Raw genomic sequence first — 22,701 nt, forward strand, 5'->3', positions numbered from 1 at the left:
AGAAAATAGAAATGCGTAGAAAGTAAAAGGCACGGTGAACAATCTAGCTTGTTGGTCTTCCAACTGACAGACAGCGTCATCGTCCAATGTGGGACCAGATAGGATTTTGAGAAATGTATTGACATCGTCCCTAACCAATCTAAAGTAGGCTATCTATAAATGATCAACATGCAGGATTCTCGGATGACTGCCCTTTTGATTGAGGATGGGACATGGATTTCAGCGAGTTTAATTCGCGCTCATAACACCAAATAACATTAATGTCTTGGCAATGTATGCATTTGTTTATGCTCAAGAAGCAGCGCGTACAAGCAGAAACTCCTCAAAAGGGGACCACAACAAGCGCATCGAAATACTCAACAGAAAACGGTGCACTTGTACAGTGACCGATAATTAAGAAACTGAGGATGCACAGTGTCCATGCTGGTTCAAACACAACAATTGCGATCAGGCAGAATAGTTTCACTTTCAGAGCCACAATGGAGCCAGTTTCGACGTTCCTCGACGCGCGGAAGGGAGGGCGTGCGGCTCACCGATTGGGGTAAAGTCATGTTGAACGATTTATATCACAACCTACGTGCATCAAGAAAGTCCATTCTGTTCCAATCGCCAGTAGAAAGGCGTGGCTGCCCAAAATCTTCGACGAATAGTGAAAAAATGGGAGGGCACGAGTGAGCTGCGTGATGTCCTCTCAGAAGGTAGGCTGCAGCGTGTGTTTATTGATGAGATGAAAGAAGATGGAAGTGAGAAATGAAACAAAGTAAGGGACAATATTAATAAACTCAGTCCTTGCCTGGGGAAAACCGGGGAAGCTGTGAAGCGCTGTAGCCACTGGAGAAGAAAGACCCTTAAAGCAGCAGGTAAGAAATAGGGAGAGGGAAGGGAGGGGGATGATACTTATACTATTTATGTTAGGCTATTTATAAGAGTAATAGCAGTCATTCCCTTGATATGAGGTGAAAAAAAAAACTTAAGCATGAAGCATATACGAATAGCTCAAATACAAGACTTTAGTCCTTGTTCATCAATATCTTATACATAAACCAGCTTTGAAGAAGATACAGAAAACTTGTGAAATTACATGTAGTTGAAAAAGAACTGCCACTCCGGATTATAGGATCTGTAGCTGAGTTCTCTCAAAACAGCCAGTGTTTGTCTGATATTAAACAAAAAACACTCGTGGTTGCCCGAAGTGACGTCTCAGGTAAAATGACCATATAATGCCTTGCTTCTTGTAGTTTAACTGTTGGCAGGCTATGGAGACTTTGTCGGTAGTTTTTATAAGTTGTATTATTTTTATTTTGCGAAGTGTTAGACGTTACAGTGAACCATGACACGAGAAGCACAATACGACTCCACAGAGCCGCTAGGGACTTCCCTACGTACGACCAAAATATTTGATAGAATAACACCGTGTGTTAAGTGTCAAGTATCAGCGATTAAAGCCCGTCAGGGCTCCGACACGAAATGCTCTGTTCAGCTAGAGGAATAGACGAGATAGAAATGATGATTTGAACATTTCAGCCGCTTATCCGGAATCCCAGTATTTTCCAGGCTATTGCTAATATTTTATTGACCCCGGTAGATTTGCTCTCGGGATATCTGAGACAAACATAATGGTTACGCATGTTGTTGTTTTGTGTAGATGTTCTTAGCAGCTCGGACAAATTCTATAGAAACTATGGAGTTTTGTAGGGAGTGTTTCGGGCGCTTTAACATGTCCGTTATTTGTCATCATTAAATTAGGATACGCAGCCTAACCAAGTGACCGGAATTTTAGCCCTCGCTCTAAGTACGTAAAGAAGCCGAAATGTAGTTTTAGTTACAAAAGATAAATGGCCATCTGTTCCGTATTCTAATGCCTGTACTTACTGAATGACCTCTTTTTGACTCCGTGTTGTGAAGTGCCAGCTTGTTGCCTATAACGCACTCGTTTGTAGGCTAAGCAAACAATAAATCACTCGGCCATTTTAACACAAAAAAACTTCATATGGCAAAACATAGAGCGGCTCGTCTTCAGTTTTTGGAGGCAACGGGGCCTTCGAGCAGCGGTCCGATCACAGCGCTGATTGTATTGTTATCTCTAGTACGACACGGCGGGTATGGGGACCATGGCATTGGCCCGTAGTGGAAAAAACACCACAGACACATTTTTTCATTAATTTATCATATGCCCTCTGTTTCCCGACGCTGTGTTATAAAATGTCTGTCTTATATAATCTGTTTATTTATAGCAAATGACATGAAAAGGTTGTCATTTTTGTGAGGAGATTCTATTCGTTGTTGGCTACTTTGATTTTTGGAGTGTTTTATCTGAACGAATGTGCTGAAAGAAGGAAACCTTGTTATTTTACGATATAAACAAAATGTTTTTTTTATTTTTATTTTTTTTACACTGAGCACCAGTCTCTCAGACGGGTGGCAGTGCGGCCTTGGAAGTTTGATGGACTCCTTTACTTATTGATAAAAAACACACAAATTATATTTTAACGGTCAAATATTACTTCATTAAACGTTAAGGACTTTTTTTTTTTTTAAGTGAAGTGCGGGCGTATACAAGCGAATTGTTATTATTAAATAAATCTTGACCTCTGTCCTGGTAACCCTGTGTGCTGCTCTGCGTTAATGTATTTGTTGCTAGCTTTGCTGTTAGCCAGTCGTAAGTCTTCTAAACCTGTGGATGTCTGAATAACCACTTTTTGCCTTAGTCCATTTAATTCATTACTTCAATCCATGTCAAATGTCGTCAGTTTTGCGTTGAAAACTTGAATCTCTACCTCTGTATTTCTTTGTGTTTCAGACAGTTTTACGCCGCAATAAAGAGAGTAATGTATAGGCTAAGCATAGTCTTACTATAAATCATCATACATTATTACATTCTCAAGTCATTTTTAATTTAAATATTATTACAAATATATAGGCTATGCCAGAAACAGTATTTATGCGTTTTTATTTATTTATTTATTTTTTCACTGCATTTTTCTAAAGCTGATACTGGCCTCCTGTCATATAACTGTTTTGTAAAATTCTTCGTGGGTCTGCAGGGAAGGCAACGTCGAGTAAATTAACTCTTTCTATATTTATAGCTAACTATGTTTTCATTTCAGCACAATTAAGAAAAATACATATAGGCCTATTAGTCTATGGATCAAGCTTTTTTCCCCACACGACTGCTTTGCATACATTTGAACACGTTGGTCATTATGCACCTGTTTAATTCAGTTAGAAACTGTGTTTAGTCGTGTACAGTATGCGTTTCAATTAAAAACGTGTGTAGTTTTATGGCTGATTTGGACAGTAGTTAGAATAGGGAGGAGGGCCTTGGCTGTGTGAAGGGTGTTTGTCTGTCAGCTTTACCGACTTGAAAGTTACTGTATGTGTGAACAAGACCTTGAGAATGATGTTTTACGTTAGTTTACGACTGTGTATACCAAAACCGAAAATAAACTTTTTAGTTATACTTGAATGTATTGCAATACAAATACATATTTTGGAAGTCTCAACAGTCGCACTATGTCCGTGCCTCCTGCAATTGGTTTTCACGTGTTAATGCACTATAGTTTACTAAACAAGATTTTTCTTATTAGTACTTTTCTGTAATGAGCTACGTCAGTTATGTGATGCTTAAAAATATGTGACACTTCTGTCTGTAAAGACGTTAAACTTTTAAGACGTTATGTACCTAGACCAACCAGTGAGAGTTGTACATTCTTGAGTTGCTTTATGTTTCTTGAAGTTTTGAGGTATTACAATAAGGTATTGTTAGTAAGTGATATCACATAAACATTAACTAGGGGGACTCTAGTTTTAGAACAAAATGTGTAGGAGCTTTTCCCAACATTAGACTAATATTAATAAGAATGTATTTTTATTTAGCTTATCTTTCTTAACTTTTTTTTACTTATTTGTTTGCACTAAAGAGTAATGCGTTTATTGGTGTGATTATTGATCTAAGGTGTATATTGATTGTTGCTTATTTAACGATCAGCTCATTGAGTTTAACTATATTGTGCAGTATAAGAGGTCGTGATCATGTTTTCATACACATTCATGCCCCATCACTTTTGAATATTGTTTGCGGATGTTTATTGATACACCAAAGTTGTTTAATTTCTGTGCATGGTTATTTATTTCTTCATTTTGCTTATGATAGATGCGATATTAATACATATAGACTTAGGGTTAGTGTGTCTTAGGGTTAATATGAATTTATAATCCTATTCTTAATGTTTACTATAGTTTTAAAGAAATGTTAAACATATTCTTTTGTCTATTTTTGGTGAGATGGAAATGATAAATGTGACCAAAAAACAACAAATGAATCGTGATCTTAGGAATATTGGTATTCGTAGATCAAAAGGAGGCATTGTGTGCTGTTTATTTTGGAAACATCAAACCCTCTTAGTGCTTCAAACGTAATGCTCACATGCCACTGCGAGACACTTTTAAAGAGTTTCTCAGTTGGTTTGCAATTGATTATTTGACAGAATGACGTTTTAACAATGCTAAATTACAATTAATCAATTACAGGTCTACAGAATTACAATAATTTTGTAAGATGATTTGTCACAGTGGAAGGGCTGCACTAATTATTCTTAAATCGGTACTTGATAGCATTGTTTACTGTTATGCTATTTGCTGTACCGTTAGATTAGAGGTAACTAAGTCAGATTACAGGGATATCTTAACCATCTCACTAGTTTGGATGGTGACCTTTACTAATGTAATTAAATGTCAAGGTCAGAGTCAGTTAATTCCTCTTATGATCAGACAATGCTGTTTATTTCAGTACAACACATGTTGCATTTCATCGAAGTCCAAGGGTAAACCGTAATGATAGCAAAAATTTCAACTGTGGTTCAAACAGGAGAACAAGAAAATAAAACAGCCAAATGCACGTCCATATTAAGTGCATTACCTAGATATAGAGAGAATATATATAAACCTAGGTATGAGTGTTGACCGACATGCAGTGCAAGGGTGAATGTGCATGAGCCAAGCACTGGCAGGAATTGAAAATATTACATTTATGGTACCTCAGCTCAGAAGAATTTCCTAATACCCATTCTTATGCAATGTAGTATTGACAGTAGGGGAGGGTATTCATATTTTACGCATTATAGGCATTTGACCTTTTGGCTTTGCTTTCTTTATGATGTAGTTGCAAGACTTACATTTCAGCCTGTCATGTGCTATAATATTTCATTTCATAATGATCATCATTTTGATTATTCAGTTTTTTATTGCTTGGTATCCTGCATCAGGGGGCCTTCACATGGTTTGAGGAATTCCTTGACTATAGAATGTCCAATAGCACTCCATCCTGAACTGACATTGTGTAACCTATTATTTTGATATAATGTAGATTCTGGGGTTTTAATTACGTGAACATGCCTGACAATAATTCTTTATTTATTCTGATGTTCTGGGCCTAACCAGTAGGAGGAGTCATTTTACTTTAGGGCTGTTTATATTGGTTTCTGTTGTTTCCCAAAATAGATTACACTGTTCACTGGTATCATGTAAATATGGCAAAAGTTAATATGCATTAATATGTACCTAAAAAATACACACACACACACACACACACACACACAAATAAACAAAGAAAAACAATAGTCATTAAAACTAAAACTCTAGAACTAAGAGTCGGGACATGAAAGTGCTAACAAGATTCCATATTGAGTTGAGAATCATGGCTTATGTAGATCCATTCAAATATTATAACTCACTATAAGACTTTTAGTACATGATGATGTTTCTCTTACGTAGAGGAACAATTTTACATCAGAACTCATGACATAGCCTGAGGGGAAACCATGGTAACAATGGTCAGACACAGATGCAGGCAATTTGTTCACACTTTGATTTTCTCCTTTAAGGGTCTACAACAATAAAAATATGTGACTCTTCTATTCAGCCATTTTACAAAATGTAAAATTGATCAATATTTTAGTTTGCTTGTATGTAATGTAAAAATGGCTTGAGTTTGTTAAAGATAAGAAATGTCCCATGAAGACATAAAATATAGAGAGATATTATTCTCCATATAAACCTGGAAGGTACACTCAACCAAGTTAAAAATATATAAATAATAAATACAATGGCTATTTGCATTTCACACTGATCTCAGAACAGTTTTTGAGATCTCAGTTTCTGTTGATGAAACTTATGCATATGTTAACCCTTGAGAAAACTAGGTTAAAGAAAATTAGGTTGTAGAGTTTTTTAGTGAATGCTTGCAATGTAACTAAAGTACTTGACAGTTTAATCTGAGATATCTATCAGAATTAGTGAGCTATCCACTTTTCCTAATTGAGCTGAACATTCCCTTACCCTTAGGCTTTATCTTAGAAGAATAATTTCTATTATTTTAAACTGAATACGAGGTTAGTCTTGATGAGCGATTTCCTATTTTTATGGTATTTTTTAAGAAATGTGGAGATAGGTCTGGTTGGACTCACTAGATCTTTGATTCATGTCAAATTTCTGTACGTGTTTGTGTTTTACATGTACATTTACATTTTTGATTCAGAGAGTGCTTCCCACCAAGAGCGGGACTTTAGTTGTCAGCGGGAATGCTGCACGCAACAGCTTGCGGGTTTAAAAGGGAATTCTTAATATAGGCCTCGACTGTATGCTAAATCCAGGTCAAAATTGAGACCCCTTTGTCTTTTGCACATGAGCCTCTCTAAAAGTGTAATTGTGTTCCCTTGAATGGCAGCTGCATCAGCGCTCACTAGTGACAGAAACGTCCTCGTGTTCTCCACATTGCTCTCCCAATCTACTCCCAATGATGCATGCTTTCCCAGTTTTAACGCATCAGGTTGTACTGTGAACTGTACGTCGTTCACCTCAGATGACCTGAATGGGGCAGCGTCACCTACTCGCGCTATCTTATTCACACACCCACATTAGGAAAACCAGTTTTAGGCAGCAAGGTTTAGACCTCACCTGGCAGACTAGTAACATTTACATCAGAACGAAGAGTTGCTTTGGTACAATGGGGATTTTCCACACCGAGTGTGCCAACAACTCTTTCCCGCCCTTTTGCATACATAATTGTCAGTCATGTGTTGCAGCATTAACTTGGTGAATCTTTTTCTCCCTTTTCGTTCCTAAAGTTTGATTCGAAGTGAGGCTTGCGAAGAATTACGGATATATTTTCTGTATGACTTTGGTCACAACGTAAACACTTTTTGTTTGGCCACACGCTTTCTCAAGGTCTATCCCTATGAAATGTACCATTTGTTTGTGTGCATGCAAATAAAAGCCTTCTTGTGCTTTTCTCCTATGTTTTAGTTCATAGGCATACGGTAAAGGCACGCACACCGCGAGGATCTTTTCAGCGTGTCTCTTTAAATGCATAAACGAGTACACAGTCATTTCACTGATGTGAAAAATGTATCTTGGATTCTAATAGGGAAGTTGTAAGTTTGCCAAGGTGCTTTCGTGTCCTCAGCTAACCCCGGCACTCATATGGTTTTCTACAAGTCTTAGTGAGATCACTGCCATTTCTAAAGGAAAATATCTGGAAATGGTTTGTACAAGAGAGATGAAAAAATAAAACAGAGGTAGTCAAAGAGTTCTCTCTCAGAGTTTGGCCAAGTTTACTTCTTATTTGTTTACAACCGGGCTGTATAAAACGGGCCTGACGAACGCAAGGGAGGGAGCTGCTTTGGAGCACAGCAGAGCACTCGGAGATAGAATGTCCTCCATTTTGGAGAAAAGGGCAGCTCCAAACGTGTTCACTGTTCCAATAGGAGAAATATTAACAGACACATAGGCTAACAGAAACGGCGGCACAAATGCAGAATTGAGTAAAGGCTGTAACAACAAAGGCTGTTTAACACATTACCACTCCACACTGTTAACAAGTCTTTATTCTTACTGGCAAGGACTGGTTTTGAAGACGATCAGTGGTGTGCTGCACAAAACAGAGGAGGATCCAGTGGGACAAATATATAATGTATCATGTTTCTGGGAAGACAACAACTGTCATCGAATGCACGCACACACACACACACACACTCACACACACACACACACACACACACACACACAGTTTGTTTAATTCGGTCCAGAAAAAAATAATGCATAGATTTTTAAATCATGTAAGATTCCAGCTGCTAAAATCGTCGTCGTAAAGGTCTCGATTGTGTATCTTCATGTAAATATTTTTAAAGATGTATTCTTTTCCCTGAGACCCTGGCTTTAAACAGGATCAGTTTGTGTTGTGTGTGTTGCTATAGTTTGAGGACATTTGTCTTTGACTTGTGTCTGGTTCAGAGGGGAGGGAATAAGCCTCACGTTATTGCAGTGTCTTTATCCAGGTGTTGTTTATCATACTCTGTATTATGTGGCCATTTTGGAAAGAGCACTTGACGTTTTTATGGGTATGTATGAACTGGGCCAGCCTAAAGAGGACAGCTGCAGAACTGAGGAAACATTTTGAACGTTTTGAAGTAGAAATGGCCTTGAAAACTGTGTGCATAGGTGTACATACCTGTTGCCAGGACGGCTATTGTTGCCAAGGCAATTTGGCAGAGGGGCAAGCATGTGAATTGTTTGCTGGCCAGTCTAACATAATTTTTGAGATTTTTTAATCTACAATTTCCTCACTAATTGACAAAAGCAGAGAATGTGGAATAATATTTTCATACTAGGAATCATTTTGTAGTGCAGTTACTGCCAATGTTGTTACTTTATTTTGCCAACTGTAATTCTATAGCATTGTGTATTTTATCTATCTATATATATATATATATATATATATATATATATATTTATATATATAATGTATGTGTGTGTGTGTATATATATATATATATATATATATATATATATATATATATATATATATATATATATATATGAAATCATATTTTTATATGAATGAATTATATTGTATATATTTTATATTGTGCATTATATGAATAATTTTGTAGTGCAGTTATTGCCAATATTGTTGCCAACTGTAATTCTATTGCATTATATATTTTTTAACCTATATATATATGTGTGTGTGTGTGTGTGTGTGTGTGTATATAATTTATGATTCTGTTAGATGTACCTATGTCCAGGACAGTTGTTTTTATCAAGGCAGTCTGACAGAAGGACAAGTGGTGGAAACGTGGCTGAATTGTTTTCTAGCCAGTCGAACACAATCTGTAGTTTACAAAAAGCAGAGATCAAAGATATTTATATTGCCTAATATGAATCTTCTGGATTTTGACTAGGACTACAACAATGAATCGATTGACAATGAATTGAAAAAGTGTGCAACACAAGCATAAGCCTAATCTACAATAAACGTTTTAAAGAAGACTGTTTTATCAAGTGGTTTGACAAAGTGTTTGTATTGTTTGTGTTGTTTAAATTAGGGCTGTCGCGATTCGTCTATTTTAGTTGACTAGTCGATTATTAAAAATCGTCGACTTCATTTTGCTCGCGTCGACTAACAGGCAAAATACCGGAAGTGGCGTTTTCACGGACGAGAATACATAAAACACATTATTATACTATTTTCCAAGGCTGCATGATATATTAAACCCATTTATCAAAAATCATAATTAAGCATAATTGTAAATTCACAAACGCTATGATTTAACAAAATAATGATATGCGATGCAGTTCACACAGTATTTGCGCTTTAATTATTTCCATGCGTGTAGTTAAGCAAGTGCGTCTCACAGAGGCTCCCATAGTAACTTAGCTCCACAGAAACTGTTATCATTTACATGTGGAGCGTCTCAAACTCATCTCTGCATGTTGTTGTGAGTTTGGGTTTATTATAACGTTCATCTGGGAACGCAACGTTCGCCATTTCATCACATTTGTAAGATAAATCATTTATAAATATACAAAAACACAGGAGAATACATCGCGATTTCAAAATAAAAGTTCAAACCCTCACTCTGAGTTTACACGGTTTGATGTCCACATATTCATGTAATTACAGCGGCTGTAGCATTTCTGTCCTAAAGAAATGGCCAAATATTAAAGATTAAGTGGATATTTGAATTAAACGGTGCTTGGATTAGATCGCACAGTAATGTGTAAAAATAATTGTCGGGCCGTCGGCGCCTCCTGCAGGCCTTTGCTGTAATGCGTAATCTACATGAGCTCTATTGTTTGTAATACATTATGTATTTTAAGTTTTGCTCAATAAAACCATATGATTTCTTGCTTTTGATACTTTATTTGAACAAATTATTATTGCATCATTGCGTTTATATATGTATTTTAAGTCATTTTAAAATCTATTGTTCACGTACATCTATTTTATTACCAAAAAATAAAAATAAAAAATGATATAGGCCCTATGAAATCCGTTTTATTTCCAAATTCATTTTTTTTCCATTTTCATTTTTCTATACTCTGTTTTAATGGTTAAATTAAAATGTATTAATCAAAAAGTCTAATTAATTGAGTTTTACAGTTTTATATTTACCAAACTCTGTTTTCCATTATTTTCTGCATTCCATACACTTTATGTTGCTTGGTGCTTTCACACATACTGCCTTTTATGTACATTTATTGACATTTTAGAGTTTAGCGGTCATGTGTGTTGAGAAATACTGGTAAAAGAGTAGCTGTAACGTTACAGTTGTAAAACTGTAAAATTTGTAAAATTACAACTATTAATTTGTTATTACAACAATTAAAATTGTGATGCTTGTGTGAACAAAGCCATACAATTACTGGTATTGGCATGCAGAGCTGGGTAGTAACTGATTACATCTGGATTACGTAATCAGATTCCAAAAATTAAGTACTTGTAATTAGAGTAAGTTACATTTTAAAATATTCGTAATCAGATTATTGATTACATGATTACATATTATTCACACAATAGCAATAAATTATTCATCATTTATTGATTCTCTCTAATTCCTATTTTTTATCTTTGAAATTTTCCTTTCTGAAATAGTCTACCACTTATATACACTCAGAAAGTCCAGTTTCTGTGTTTCACACAGAGATCAGTCATTAGTCAGGTGGCGACACAGCATTTGATCAGTGGATTTACAAAATCATTTCAGGTTTAAGAAGTGTTTCAACATTGCATCAACTACTGATGAACACATTCATTTTTATTTGAATCATCACTCAGTAGGTTATTTAACCATGTATTATTATGTATTACTGAAAGGCTTTTGTTTTTGTTTCCAAATTCTCGTTTTTTCTTATTTGCAGACATTCTCAAACTTTTTGTCGTCTGAACCTCTTTCACCTGATATATTTACTGGGATGGTCAATCCGCAATTCTGTAAAAGACCATATTTCCCTTTGCATTGAACTTTGAGCATTGCTAATTTGCAGATGTTGTTTTTGCTCAAACAGCAACATTACACACTAACTAAAGTTAAAAAAGTAAAATCATAATCAATGACCCCTTTAAGTGCCCCTGAGATTTTCAAAATAAATATTTGAATAATTAAGTATCACACTTGCATGTTCACGGTTCTCTGACATTGGGTAATGGTCATATAGTGTGCAGGTAAACATAAAATATTTCTTATTTTTTAGTAAGTGAATTATTTTGATTGTTATTTTAAAAGAATTGATTTTACTTTGACATTTTTATGATTTAATTACATTTTTGCCTTTCATTAATCTCACAAACTCCCTGCAGTTCCTTTTCGAACCCCAGTTTGGGAAACCTTGATGTAATGTTTAATGCACTTCATGTTGTTAATTACAATGAAAGGAATATATTTTCTCACTCTTTGTATTTTTACATCATTATGGTACAAGATTATCCTGTTTAAATCAGTGTGATAAACGAGTTAGGTCAAAAGTAATCTGATTATAGTAATGTAATGGATTACGTTACTGACTACAATTTTTGTCATGTACTTTGGAATCAGTAACGGTGTACAATTTGTAAGTAATCTACCCAGCTCTGTTGGCAAGTACAAAGTGAGGACATGCTGACATGTGAAGTCTGCTTTGAGCCATTCATAAAGTTGGACAGAGATGATGCAATTACTGCAAAAATGCCTGTCACTAGGAAGTAAAAAAATATCAACAGATATTGGAAAAGAAAAGTGTCTGTCCAGGTGAATGAAAAAAACATTAGTGTTTAAAGGTAATTTTGGATGATTGAAATCACAGATTTGACCCGTATTTGGTGCTGATGTGTGAATAGTGTCTTTAGAAAGCTGTTACTTATGTGAACAGCAGATGTGATACATTTATGGAAAAAAATGCAATCCAGCAATTTTACAGTGTTTAGCAGGTTAGTTGTGTGAAAAGCATGTAATGATAAATTGTCCAAGAGTGTCCAGTATAAAGAAATGGAAAGATTTTTACTAACCTTGACTCACACAGTCATGAGGCTCTTTTTGAGGGGGCCGCTCACTGATATCTTTTCCTGTTTTTATGTTGTTTTCTTGCATGCTTTTGCATGTTTGTTGAACCTCATGACTTTTTTTTTTTTATATTTATAATATTTTACCAAAACTGCTTCACTTCTTTTTATTAAATAATAATTAAATATTTAAAATAATAATACTTAACCTTAAAGAATTTAATTCGATGAGATGGTTTACTTTATGTCCCAATAAATATCAAAATTCATTTTAACTGAGAAATTAAGAACATGTTCATCATACAAGATGGTTTGAAAATCACTAAATTTAAGTCACTTTATGTAGGAATTGAATTGTTTATGTATTTTCATATAAATTCATAGATTTGGAGAAAAGAATCGTGCCAGTCTGACACAATTAGACTTTTTGAAAAATTAATTTGCATTATATTTTCCCAAACCAATTAACCAGTTTGTATGTATGCATCACTTATCATGTTAATTATCAAAATAATTGTTATTTGTAGCCCTATGTTTTAACACGGTCCATGCTGCTGTTTATATTGGTGCTTATAATTGTATTATTTATCATAAGCACTTAAAAAAAAGTTGTTTTTGTTTTTGTCTACCAATATGGTCCTCATTATTGACACATTTGAAAAACTTTGGATGCGTTTTATTGGATTAGAAAAGCATATTGCAAATCTTTCTCACTTTATTAATTTGGATTTTCCCATATTATGCTCCCTTAAATAATAATGTGCAGTGTGATAACTCCCATCAAAATGATTGTTCAGATTTTCTTCTAAAATTAGTTTCAGTGTAAGTCTTGTGAAATGGAAAATGGCTGTTTTAACACGTTGCGATTGCAACATGGTTATTAATCTGACGACGTAAAGTTTCTAAAGGCCTTATATTCTGACACTGGAGATTTGGCACAATGGAGATACTTTATTGGAAAAGCAATACCATTGTTTAAGCAAGAAAGAAAGAAAAAAAGTTTCCAGTTTATAGTCTAGTGTGCTGACAGTGTATCCATTTTCTTGTATGTAAATATATATTCAAAAAATATGTACACAGTGTTCAAGGGGGATCCTATTTGCTATCATTTCATTCATCATTCTAGCTTGATTTTGTTTGTATCTAGGTAATTTTTCCACTAACTGTAATTATGTCTAACACTATGGCTGTTATGTTTTACTATTGTGTTTGGCTTTGGTTATAACTTATATTGTTTATTTTTCCGTGTTTATTATTAAGGCTGATTATTTGTCATTGTTTGCATAGCACATATCAATATAAAGGGTATCAAGAAATGACATCTAATATCTCTCACACATGAACGATTACATCTAGTCAGGTGCAATGGTGGCCACATAAATCTCTATTACATTAACTGCCAATAAATTACTGTGTTATTGGCATTGTTTTTGAAATGCGGCTTTACCTTCAAGAGTAAGGCCTAAATGGTTATCATTATTTTCCGTGCCTGTAGGTGACATCAGACAGAAAAGAGCATCGTTTTAAAGACTGAGCAGGTTCTTGTTATGAAGAGAAACATTTTTGTTCAGAAAACACCAGGAATGTCTATTGAGAAAGTGAACGTGTCAATTTTGATTGCATCTTTGATGTTATAAATTAGGCTAGTTAACCATTTTGGATCACCATATGTTGATTAGAAAATATTGATTGGCATTGTTACTTAAGGTCTGTAATGACATCCAGAAGACTGAGTAATATGGCGTTCATATAAACCTACAGTGAGCCAATTGTAATGGAGACTAGCTTTGGTGAACTGCTTATTTCAGAATCCATTTTCATAGGTTGAAGTGTGTTTGATGGTGGACTGATGTTGCAGATTGGGGGTCAAGTGTGATGTGTGGAGAAAGAACTGAAGCACTAGTCGGTGTATCACTATCTGATCTTTTTAAGGATTCTCACGACTTCCTGTTTCTACCGGCTATCCTCCTTTTGCTGATACTATGATTTTTTTTCCCTTTCTTTCTTCCTTTTTTTTTTTTAAATTTGGCAGTTGCCATGGACATCTGTACCAACATAAGACTGTAATTGTACCAATATCTGCTCCAGGGTTCAAATAATTTTGAAGACCGTCACATGAACAGTCAAATGGTCCATCTTGAAAATATCTTTGTGATATTATATTTAGTTAAACCGGCATAGAAACACGGCTGTCACATGGCTTTTTCACTCCCCCTTATTTCCTTTTACAATTTTACACCAAATAATGCAATATGACTACAGTTGTTGTGGTCATATTGTAGTCATGACTGAAGTGTTGGTTAAAAATGGGAAAACATGCATAATGAGGAGTAATATAAATGAACATAGGGATTTACACCTTAATGAAGGGGGCAAATGGTATGGAATTAGTTATTTCCCAAGTGTGTGATGCTTGTGATATTTATTCAGATTAATGTTTTTAAGTGTACTGAATGTGTTATTTGGAAAATTTGCGTCATATTTCACTAAAGCATGTCAAGAAGCAAAATCTCTAGATGCCAATATCACTAACATGTAAGAAGGACCTTTTGAATCAATTGTACGATATCATTTACAAAAATGGGAACATTATGCACAACATCAGCACAGTTGAGGTCTTTTCATAGTGCACCAACAAATAAAGAGAAACAAAACATATGAGCTTGCATGTTTGTGGAATTGCAATATAATACATTTGCACATGCAATTCGCATATATGCAGAGTCTAATGGGAGTCTGATTTGAAAGGAGGCACTGAATCACAGTAAACATCACACAGAAAACATCAGCAGAGCTATGTGATCTATGCTCATGTGATTTTATAGTAATGGTATTGAAAATCAAGCTAAATAAATGATTGATAATCCATTATTGATACAAAACCTACACTATCTGGACCTTTAGAGACCCTCTATGGGTGGTAATCATATAAGTCTACAACGGATATAAGCTAATATGTGTTTATGGCATTTGATTGAATACCAGAACCTGGAAAGCCAATTAGTAGTAATTTGCACAAAAGCAGGAGAAATGTGATTGTTAATAAGCGGTGACTCAGAAGTGCCATTTAGCATTTGAGATATTCAGAAACAAAAATGTCAATGAACAAAATAAACCAAAAAATAAAATGACAAAAATAAAAACCATCCACAGTATGAATCAGAGGTATCCCAGACCAAAACTTAAAATCTATATGTTATAATGCAGAGGAGTAGGACTAATTTGACAGCAAAACAAGAACAAGAGCTTCATAGAAAGCAGGAACATGCATAACTTTATGATTAGATGGCAAAAGGGCATAAACACGCAATTTAAGCTTCTCTCCGGAAGACTTTCTTGGCACTTTGCCTAAAGAGCGTGGGGTCGTTTCAGGTCAGGCCTGGCGTGTTGTTGTAAAGGAAGTGCAGAGCATTCGACTCGCTGTATTTCACTTCCTTGTTTTTCACGTGCCGGAATCACATTTGAGAAATCAGACACTGACAAGATGGCAAAGCAGTGAAAGGTTGAAGTGTATGTCAAAAATTATTTTGTAGGTTTTCATGCAAACATATTTTATGCATCTAAAATGCTTAAGGAGTCGCCATGCACGCTCACTGAGGAACAGTCTGAACAGGTCAGGATGTTTAACATGGCTTGTTGTTTTTTCTCCGCATTTGTTTATGCCATTATTTGTGTGCTTTAGAAACGAATGATAGTTTTGTTTTGAAGGTCTATTTATGTAGGAATTCTGCTTCTCACGTTTTGCATTTGAATGCTTTAAATACTTTCAGCTTGGTGTAAAAGCAAAGGACTTTTTCTGCATACAATCACAAACTCTTTAAAACATTTTTTTTTGCTCCATTAATGTGCATCCTGTACTCAATTTGTGCATTTGTTGCCCGTTAAAAGGGTTCCCAAAAGCAGTTGCTCTACATTTAGTGAAGCCTTCTATTCAACTCGAAATGAACGCTAGCTAAATAAATGAATAAATAAATGAATGATGAATGCCGTCAGGAGGACGGCACATATTTTGCCATCTCATTCAGCGACCGGTAACAGTCCATTGTTTTAGCTTGCTAAGGAATGTTTGTATTGCACAAAATCGTGACCAAAAAAAAAAAAAAAGAATGAAAGAAAGGAAAGACAAAAGTGATATTTTATTCATTAGGACTGTCTGTCTTTGTGTATTCTCATGCAGTCTGGTCTGCATTTATATGCTAACATAATTTACTCCTCTAACCTAAGGCAGAGTTTACCATCACCTCGACAGAGTGTGTGTGTGTGTGCAGTCAGTGTTACTAATATCTCATGATGAATGTGTGTGTGTGTGTTCATTTCAAATTTACTAAGAAACATGGGGAGCCATTTCAAAATGTAGTGCCTGTTGTTAGGATATAAATCTTTCTCTTGATTTAAATGTCACCTCTTTTTAACAATAAATATAAAAACTGATACAAAACAGTATTTCTTAATGTATGTAGTTATTATTTTCCACAAATGGAAATAGCTTCTTACAACTCATGCGCTGTGTAGGTGTTTTTAATGCAAACGGGTTCACGCAGTTGGAGCATAGGTAATTAAATGCTGAGATTGATTGATCATTTAGTTATTCTTTCATCAACCATGTTTTGATGGTATGTTATCATCTAATTTTAAATTGCAAGTATGTTGGGTTTTACAGGGCTGTTTAGTGATATGAGTATTGTAATTCGAGGATTGGTTATACAGTAGCATATGCACTGTCAGAAAAATAAAAAAAAATTGTACCTTGGGGCTACAACAGCTTGTCACTGGGGCAGTACCTTAAAGGGACACCTTTGTACCTTATTACCCCTAAAGGTGCATATTAGTACCGTATAGTAGTAATATTTACCCTTAAGGTACTAATATGCTGCTTTTAGGGGTAAATCAAGAGTATTTTCCCAGTGACAAGATGTTGTAGCCCTAAAGGTACAATTTTTCCACATTTTCGTTACTGTTGACTTGACTAATGGTATAAATGGAGGTTGAAGAATGAATGGGAAAAACTAGTTGAAAATGTATACTTGGTATCTGGTTGGTTTCACTTACAGGTGTTTGCATCAACCCTGCCAAACAAGTATGTTTGAACTACATGTTTTTTAAGGCAAATACTGATAATTAGAGAGAAGGGTGGACGATGACCAGTATGATGCACTTACACTCCAAACGAGTTCCAGATGTTTGACAGCACCAGTGACAATTATCTTATTCATTTATTTTTTTGTAATTGAATACAGATGTTTTCATTACAAATTATATAGATTAACATTAACTTCACAGTTAATTTGTGTTTGCAAAGCGGACGAGTTTGTGCAAAGTCTGACGATCCATGTAGTCAGTGTGACATTTTCTTAGTGGCCTATTAATTAATGCAGAATCATTTAATGTCATAAACCCAAAACTTTTATTACTGTTTATTTTCTAGGTTGATATAGGATTTCCTATCCTAAATTTTCAATGTGGTTTCTGAGTTTTGAACCCCACTCTATGTAGTATTTATTTACAGTTTATTAAGATTGACACAAAATAGCTGAATAAAGGCTTATTTTGCATGATGTTTATTACACTAAAGATATTAGAATATAGAAAATGAAGTAAATAATCAATAGAAAAGGCTACTGAACTGACAATCGGTCAAGCCAATGTCTCACAAGATTGTCCGATTGACCAGTATGGTAATGATTTTTGCATTCAGTTGATTTCCAAAATATTTTAGAAATATGGACCTCGCTGGTGCATGTGTGTGGTGAGGACATTTTGTAATTTTGACCTTGGCTAAAACCTACGAGCAAGGAAAAATATGTCACAGCGAGTATTGGTGATTCATTGGTTCTGAATTATTCTTGTCCACAAGTGCTGCCAAAATCTAGACAAGACAGACACTGTCAGTTTCATTTCCTGATTTGTTCCTTTCTTGCTTCCTTTAAGTTATTTTTTGTGATTTTTAAGCATACTTTCACTGAGAGCGATATGGCGTTAGGACACTTGTGTTGCAGGCTATTAACACCTATAAACAAACCGTATGGACACCGCAACATCAAAAAGCACTTAGTATTTGGACCGGAAAGCAGGTCAACGTACCATTCGCATCATTAATATATTTATGTAGGTTTTATACGAATATAGTTTGGTAGCGTTATAAATAAATTCTCAGCACCACCTCTCTCGCTTATTGTTTCTGCTGTGTGCCATTAAAGACCAGGCTCAGAGGCAAAGGACAATGTGTGAATGCCGAGCATTGTAAGTCACATTTGCATATTTGAGATTTATATTATTCAGATGCTTGACATCCCTTCCCAGAAACCCCCCCTCCCTCCTTCTCTCTGCCCGACACCCCACCCTCACCTTTTTCTTGCCTTGCCTCTCTGTCTTTGTTTTCCCCCCTTCTCCCCCCATCCCAGATAAAAATGATCTCCAGTCACCGCACGGCATGCTTTATGAGATGGCCGCCTCATTAAAAAGCGTCTCTGATTAACCTGAATTTCGGCTCCTTTCTTACTTTTCCTCTCTGCCTGTCCGTCATCCACGTTATTATTCTTTTCTTTCGTCTCCGTCGCCCAGTGCTCTTTGTCGCTGTAGCAGGGCACAGCCGTCTGAGCGTCTTCCAGACAATCTGACCTCTAGGGACGTATTGACAGTTTGTGTTACTGACTGACAGACATATAGAGCCACAGAGCGAAAGTGGAGGAACACACAGAAAACCGTTCCAGTAGTCTCCTGGCAGTCGTTTTTCTTTTTTGTCATAAAACTCAGAAGATTCCCTTCCAAGATTAGAGATTTTTGGGAGAGGGAAAACAAGGGTGGTGAAGGGGTGGAGGGGGGGGTGCATATGTGCAGTTTTTTTTTCCGGAAAAAGGGGGTGGGGAGGGATCTAATTAATTTTGAAGGATCATCGGCCCCTTTCGTCCAAGGGAGAGAAAGAGGCAGGGCGGGAGACGGAGGGGTGAGCGAGTGGGTGGAGCGAGTCTGAGGGAGAGAATAAGTGAGACAGGGGAAGGCGGGGGGGAAAGACAGACCCCTGGACTGATTAGAATTCTGGGCAGGTAGCAGGCGGCTGCTGTGCACCCACTGTGGCCAGGCAGAAAGGAGGGGAATGGCTGCCCGCCCGCCTGCCCTGTGTGTGTGTGTGTGGGTTGTGTGTTTGGAGAGGGGGGGGGGGGGGATCTCTGGGAGCAATTCTTGACGTTCAGGTTCCTTGCACTTTTGTTACCTAATTTCCCCTCCAATCACTCCGATATTTCAGCAGTGTTTATGAGAGAAACTACAAAACTCATCTCAGATCTCCAGTGTGTCCCAGAATTATAGAAACGGTGTCACTGCATCAATATAGCACCACAGTAGGTTCCCAAAGTAAAGTCCCATTCATTTTAAAATGTCTTTAAAATACTTCCTTCTATCTGTGCTTAATATGCAGAGACAACTACAAACGCTGTGGCTCTGTGATGCCTTTAAAACATTGTTTCGTTTATTTGAATCACCTTACCTGTCTGGCATAGAAACATGGCATATCCAGTGGACTCTCCAGGCAGACCAGGGAACCTTTAAGAAAACAGTCATTATTTTTGTTATTATATTAAGTTATTATATTACATTATATTAAGCTCATGAAACATAAAGCATACTTTAATGTAACAAGAACATCTGACCCTTTTGTAAGTAAAAAAAAAAACCGAACTAAATAAAAATAAAACGTCAGTGAAAGCTAATTATAAAATTGAGTCGCCATCGCTAGACTCTCAAACTGCTCTGTTTCTTCTATGCATCTAAATATTTTGCTATACCTTTGTGAAAAAGAGCAGTTTAGTACTTTATACTAATTCTTAAGGTAAGAATACACTAAAAGGAAATAAAATACTTTCAGAGAATATACACTGAATGTAATGGTTTTGGACACTTAACTGCATGTAAAACTGCAATTAAATGAAAATGAACTGAACTTGCTTTTTTCACCAACTTAGGTAAAACATTGTTATATAACATTTTGATAATTACTTCTATAGTCTTAGAAATATGGTTAAGGTGAACTGCTGAATGTGCTGACAGGCATTTAAGGCAAACTAAAATATACTTTCAAGGTTCTTTATTTGTCACATGTATTTAGTAGTGAAAGGTTTACCTTAGTTTCTCATCTCACACTGCAACAACTAACAGAACCAACAACAAATTAAGGACATACACGTACTCAATAAGACACAAATCCAGAATATATAAAAAAATATGTTGTAAATAAAAAGAAACATATCAAGACAGAATATAGTAGAGAGAAAGAAAGTGTAAATGATTCTTTTCTCCAGATATACAAAAAGCACTATATACAGCATTGTATGTATTTACTGCCATTTCTGCACGTGTCCGTGTGTGAGGTAGGAATATGTTCACTCTCTCAAGTGACTGTAATTGTGTTGAAACGTGCATGTTGTGTGTATGAGTATATTTGTAATTACACATTCGTAATGTTGAAGTTGGAATTTAGTGCATTTTTAAATTCAATTTAAATGTAAAATCTAAAAAACTAATTACAGTTAAAACTGCAATCAAGTAGAAAATGTGCTCATAAAAAGAAGTGTACTTCATTAAAGCATGGCAAACAGTTAAGAAAACAATGATTTCAAATTAATTTTAAAGTAAATCTTGCAATGTGTCATTTTTAATGTACATGTGTTTTAGGAGACAGACATAAAAAGCAAATCAAGTGCGCTGAAATGGCTTTTCATTTTATTAATATATTATCTGAAAGTACTTTTTCAGGATTTGAAGTACACTACAAGTGCACATACAATTAAGTGATCTTTGTTTCATAGGGAAAACTTACAGAAATATAAATGAACTAAAAATAACTTTTTATTCTCATAAGCAATGTCTAAATCAAGCGTTTTATATTTTACTGTCATCTTTGATTCCATGTCATTCACAATGCTTCATGGCATATGCAGGTAATTCTCAGTCTTTTGTTCTGACTTACATACTTTTTTGCTTCAAATCATAGTTGGTCATGTTGTGTTTCATTTCAGAGCTGGATGGTTTGGTTCAAGGCCTAGGACTTTTTTCTGAAGAATTTTTTGAAATCCAGAAAATACTTGCAAATTCAAGGCCACCAAAAAAGTGGGTGGCCACTTAGTATGTAATGTTACGCTTCACAAAATATATGAAATATTCGAGAGGCTAATGGAGTTTTTTGTGAAGCTTTTATGTCTGTTACATCTAATGTACCCCTAAAAAGCTTTTGAAAGATCTTCATACTGCGTGCCCTAATGAGCTCCTTTTATTAAAGTCTCCCTGCATGCACGTGTGTGCGTGTTTATCAGGAAACGTTTACCTCCTCTACCCGTATCAATATGCATGAAGTATTCATTGTCTGTGCTGTTTGTCATGCTGCATGGTATAGACAAAGCACCTTTCTTTTTGTTTATACTGAGAACATGGCTTTGATGATGGCCCCTGTTTTTTGGCATTAATATTCACATGCATATATTCTGGCAGCGTGGATGGTGATCAAAAGGATGCGCACACAATATATGCAGTAGTATGTATCTTGGACTACATTAGCGTTAATTCGTCACCTTTTGGGGTCTTGTTACCGTGCTGTTGTTAATTAATGAGTATTCTGATGGTGATGATATGAATAACAACATTACAGCTACAGTGTCTGCAAGATAGCACATGGCAGTGCTGGACTGCTTGCTAAGCAAAGCACAAATGTGATCATTGTGTAAATCTTCTGCATAAATGTTATCGTATATGCATCATATATGCTAAGAATATGAATGATTGTGCGGCTTGTTAAAGAGAGGAATGATATTACTTGTTTAAATGGTTGGATTCTCTCAAATGATTTCATGTGAAAAAGAAGTGCGCTTAATTGTATTAAATGCCCACTTGTAGTGCACTTCAAATCTTAAAAAATTGCACTTGCATATATTAATGAAATAAAAATCAAATACATTTTTTTGTTCAAAATGTATTAACAAAATCTAAATTCTGTCATGACAACTCTCGGAGGGATTGGCATGGTAATGTACATGACAGTTAGGGGTGGGCGATATGGGAAAAATATCATATCACGATTTTTTATAGAAATATCACGATTCACGATTTTTATCACGATTCTTTGTTAGTTTTACTATTTTGGTTTTACAAGTTGTCTGAGCATTACAGCCAAACTAGAAAGACAAAGATGCATGGCAGATATTTAGGCCAAAGTGGGCGAAGATAAATCTTTGTCATTATTTTATTTTTCTTATTAAAAAATAAGAACAAAGATACACATTACAAATACACATAATATACAAATAAAACAAACAGTGCTTTATTTTCAGGTATAATAGGTGTATTTAGCAGAGCATTCAATGAAATTGAATGAACAAATATAAAAATAAAACACTAGA

At 35.4% G+C, this 22,701-nt stretch overlaps 1 protein-coding gene across 4 annotated transcripts in view; it reads left to right on the forward strand.

The window, feature by feature from the left end:
- The window catches only part of LOC306870842 (zinc finger and BTB domain-containing protein 20-like), a 57,467-nt gene that overhangs the window by 1,180 nt on the left and 33,586 nt on the right, over positions 1 to 22,701 (forward strand). Inside the window, exon 1 of one of the 4 annotated variants that reach the window (XM_079418274.1) lies at positions 137 to 860. The exons of 1 other annotated variant lie outside the window; for it this stretch is intronic. The gene's annotated coding sequence lies outside the window, so the exon portion shown is untranslated. Of the gene's footprint in view, positions 1 to 136; positions 861 to 15,760; positions 15,930 to 22,701 lie in introns of those variants that run through there. 2 more of the 4 variants (XM_079418277.1, XM_079418275.1) reach the window with 2 other exon arrangements.

The sequence above is a fragment of the Barbus barbus genome (genome assembly GCF_936440315.1).
Source record: "Barbus barbus genome assembly, chromosome: 6".
Lineage (NCBI taxonomy): Eukaryota > Metazoa > Chordata > Actinopteri > Cypriniformes > Cyprinidae > Barbus > Barbus barbus.